Here is a 4,673-nt window from a genome sequence, read left to right as displayed (position 1 = left end):
CGTGCTTACGGCCACAGCAGCTAATTGAATGTTCAAGATCTTTTCCTTATTGTGTTGTTGGAACCTCCAGAACAGTCTTCTGTTATGATAGATCACCAGACTCTTCTGTTTCTGACTTTAATGGAAAACCCTTCAGGCCTTTTCAGGTTACGATATCATTGGTTTTTGGTATAAGATAGCGATTTCTTTTTGTCTTCTACATCTGATGTGCTAAGAATTTTATTCAAAAATTGATGTTGAGTTTTATCAAATGCCTCTTTGGTTTCTGTTGATTGATCTTAGGTCTTTTCTCTTTCTAACCTGTTGATGTGAGTTTTGATACTAGCTTTTCTCTTTTCCTTGTGCTTTGTGTTTGGTATCCAGGTTATGCTGGTTTTCTACAATGATTGACAAGCTTCTCATCTTTTTCCAGTGCTTTTCAGCTGTCTGAGCAGCATGGACAGTGTATACCTTGATACTATGAATATTGATTTTGTGGAGATGGTTGCCTACAAAGGCACCTGGACCCGGTGTCCATTTGAGGGAAAGGTCTTTGTTCTCCTTGACCTCTGGAGGCTTATTTCAGAGCCTTCTTTGGTATATTTATCAAATATACCAATTCTTATTCTTTAAAAAAAATTTTATTTTAAAGATGTGGTACAATTCAGAATTAGATATACAAGTGGTCATCGTAGATACTTATTTGCTAGTTAATGTTTCTCTTTAATCTCTTTTTACCTCCTTTGTGCATTTTGTTGCTTATTTTTGTTTGTATGATTGTAGAGATATTTTTAGTTTCAATGTCATCTTTGACCCGATGGCTATATTTGGGAGAAAGACTTACAATTTTGAAGTTGTTAGACTTTCTTGATTATTATTTTTATCTCTTTTTGGCATCGTGGTCAGGCAGTGAGAAATATTTGTTCCTTTTTTTAAAGATTATATATTTTCTTTGTGGCATGGTAGATAGTCAGTTTTCACAAATTCTCTTTAGCCACTGGAAATGAATCTCTCTTTTCTGTGGGGTGCAAAGTGTGATACCTATTATATTAGTCTTACTTGTGATATTGGTCAGATCCTATAACCAATACAAAATAAAATAAGTGTGGAGATAACATCATACATCTCTTGTGAATTTTATACTTTAGCAAAGTAAAATGATCCTCTTTTCCCCATTCTGTGGCATAAACTCTATCGTGTGACATTTAAAAAATAAGAAGGCAGCATTAGTGTGCTTTATTTTTCTTTCTCTTTAAGTTCTGTCTTTGGTGGTTGCCACTTATTTTTGATACAGTCTGAGAGTAGTTTTTATTAAATGAGCTTAACTAATTTATAGGGTTTGTCTGTATTCTACTTCAAATTCTTTTTTGTTTTAAAATATTTTGTGGAGGTGGGATCTCACTAGGTTGCCCAGGCTGGTCTTGATCTCCTGACCTCAAGGAATCCTCCCACCTTGAACTCCAAAGCATTGTGATTACAGACACAAGAACTACCAGGCCTGGCATGTTTCAAATTCTAATAGTGTTTTCTTTATGGAGAAACAGTTAAAAAAGAAAACATTTCTCTAGTTGTCATAGTTGAGACCTAATAGTATTTTTTTATTCCTGTCTGTTTGGGAGAAGGATTTTTGCCTCTTCTTACTCCCTGTTTTCAATCTTTATTAATATTAATTTTGTTCAGTCTGCTTTTTTTTTTTTGTTATTTGATTACATTTTTTACGTTATATAGCATATGTGTAGAGAGCAATTTGGCATAGGCATTCAGTTTTATAGCCAGGTTTACATTCATTATTTGGATTTGTACCAATAGCGATGGTTTTGGCATATGTGAGTGGTAACCTTGTGTACTAGTAGCCTCTCTGAATTTTGCCTCCTACCTGGTTGGAATTTTTTTTTTTTTTTTTGAGTTGGAGTCTCACTCTGTTGCCCAGACTGGAGTGCAGTGGCACGCTCCCGGCCACCGCAGCCTCGACCTGCTGGGCTTCGGCGATCCTTCCGCTCAGCCTTCCAAGTAGCTGGAACTACAGGCGCGCGCTACCATGTCCAGCTCATTTTTTTGATTTATTGTAGAGATGAGGGCTCGCCAGGTTGCCCAGGCGGGTCTCGAACCTGCGAGCTCAGGCAATTCACTCACCTCGGCCTCCCAAAGCATGGGATTACAGGCTGAAGCACTAAGCCAGGCTACCTGGTTGGAATTTAACCTCAAGCTTCTTCTCCCCCCCCCCCCGCTTCTCTTTCTGAGCCTGTACATATTTGCAACTGCCTTGTTTGGCTTTCACACATGAAAGGTATATTATCTGGGTATAAAATTCTTTGGGAAAATCTTTTCCTCAGTTCATGATCATGTTTTCTTGTTTTCTGGCATTTAATAATACTAGAAATTACACTAATCTTAATTCAAGCTACTATTTAAGTACACCAAACATTTTCTCCTTCTCCCTGGATGTATCTACAATTCTTCCAGCCTTGTGGTTAAATTATTTTGTCAGCCTGTGTCTAAGTATAGATTTCTCCTGTGTGATTTTATGTGAACCTGGTGAGCTTTTGTAATTTTTTTGATCATATTTTTCTTAATCTCAGAATGGTTATTTTTTATTCTGTGTCTTTGAAATTATGTCTTTAAGCCTGTTCCATTTATCCTTTTTAAAAAAATCTTTTATTGAGGTGTATTTTATGTACCATGATAGTTACCATCTTATAGTATACAATTGCAGTGGTTTTTAGTATACAGGTATTCAAAAAGCTGTGTGGCTATCACTACAGTATAATTTTTGAGTGTTTTTTGCATTCCACACAGAATTCCCAAATCCATGAATAGTAACGCCCATTCCTTCCCCAGCCCCAGGCAACCATTAATGTACTTTCTGTCTCTGTGGATTTGCCTCCTCTGAACGTTTATATAAATGGAATCATACAGCACAACTGGCTTCATTGCTCCTTTTGTGTTTAAGTCTGGTTGAGAAGCACGAATGAGTCATGTCTTGGCTTTGCTTTCTGCTTTTTCTTTCACAGCCCTCATTTCGGACCTGCTTTTGCCTTTCAGTACTTTTCCCTGTCCCGGAGTTTCTCAGTCCTTCCAGCTCTGTTTCAGTCTTCTGCTGTTCCACTGTCTCCATCTTCTTGTTCTTGGTCTTGGTCCATTTTTTTCATATAGTTGTCTGAATTTTTTTTTTTTTAAACAAGTCAAATGTATTAGAGTTGTCCACAGTCAGCAATGGAGATCTTCTTGCTGGTCTTGCCATTCTTGGACCCAAAACCCTCCACGGCTTGCACAACATTCATGACCTCTTTCACCTTGCCAAAAACCGCATGCTTGCCATCCAACCATTCAGCCTTAGTAGGGCAGATGAAAAACTGGGAACCATTTGTGTTGGGTCCAGCATTTGCCATGGACAAGATGCCAGGACCTGTATGCTTCAAGATGAAGTTCTCATCATCAACTTTCTCCCCATAGATGGACTTGCCGCCAGTACCATTATGGCGTGTGAAGTCACCACCCTGGCACATAAACCTTGGAATAATTCTGTGAAAGCAGAAACCCTTATAACCGAATCCTTTCTCTCCAGTGCTCAGAGCATGATAGTTTTCTGTTGTCTTTGGAACTTTGTCTACAAACAGCTCGAAGGAGACGCGACCCAAGGGGCTCGCCGTTGATGGTGATGTCGAAGAACACGGTGGGGTTGACCATGGCTGATGGGAAAGGGCTCAAGGCGGCGGCGTCTGCAAAGCCTGTTGTCTTTATTTTTATTTATTTATTTTTTGAGTTGGAGTCTCACTCTGTCGCCCAGACTGGAGTGCAGTGGCCACTCCTGGCCACCGCAGCCTCGACCTGCTGGGCTCCGGCGATCCTTCCGCCTCAGCCTTCCAAGTAGCCGGAATTACAGGCATGCGCTACCATGCCCAGCTAATTTTTTGATTGATTGTAGAGATGAGGTCTCGCTGCCCAGGCAGGTCTCGAACCTGTGGTCTCAGGCAGTCCACTCACCTCAGCCTCCCAAAGGCACAGGATTACAGACTGAGCCACTGAGCCCGGCTTGTTTTTATTTTTAAATACCGATTTTTAAAACATTCTTTCTTTATTCCAACAGCTTTTGGAAATTTTCTTTTGGCTCCTGGAATAAATTCTCCATGAGGTTAGACTCTTCACAGAATATCCAGAATTCAGTTCTTGGCCTCCCTAGGCACATTCGCCTGAGCGGTTGGGTGTGTCACGTGAACCTGTGTTCTGGGCACCTGTGGTGGCAGCTCCCTTGTCCTGAGCAGCCGTTGGCTCCTAATCTTCTCCCCAGTGTCCACAAAGCCTTTGCCTCGGCTCAGGTAGCATCTTCTTCTTGTACCCTCAGCCGAGCGAGCTCCTCAAGGTTTCCACGTATGAGGAGTCACATAACTGTTTTTCTCCAGGGGTTGTCCTGGCTTCTCTTCTGCCTTTTTCCCCGGACTCCATCCTCTAAGATATGCTTGCTACTGGTGGATGACCCTGCTGCCTGACTGGCTGCCACCTGAGCCTTGTGGTCCCTGTCTGGGTTTGGGGGGTAGATGGAGGCGGGGATTTGCACATCTCAAGGTGTAGAGGGTGCCTGCTGCCCAGGTGCCTAGCAGACCCTGGCCTGAGGCAGGACTAGGAAGGATGAAGTCTGGCCATAGGTGGGCTTCTTCCTTCTTTCTCCCTCCCTCCCTCCCTCCCTCCCTCCCTCC

The 4,673-nt window shown here is 41.7% G+C and overlaps 1 protein-coding gene and 1 pseudogene across 1 annotated transcript in view; one reads left to right on the top strand and one right to left on the bottom strand.

The window, feature by feature from the left end:
- Positions 1-4,673, top strand: part of SLC23A2 (solute carrier family 23 member 2) — a 130,800-nt gene that overhangs the window by 22,773 nt on the left and 103,354 nt on the right. The window lies entirely within an intron of this gene.
- Positions 3,171-3,666, bottom strand: LOC110596619 (annotated as a pseudogene).

This window comes from Carlito syrichta, unplaced genomic scaffold (genome assembly GCF_000164805.1).
Source record: "Carlito syrichta isolate Samal-C Ts95f unplaced genomic scaffold, Tarsius_syrichta-2.0.1 Scaffold311675, whole genome shotgun sequence".
Taxonomy (NCBI): domain Eukaryota; kingdom Metazoa; phylum Chordata; class Mammalia; order Primates; family Tarsiidae; genus Carlito; species Carlito syrichta.
Note: the sequence above shows the minus strand (reverse complement) of the source record. Positions and strands in the feature narration are given on the sequence as shown.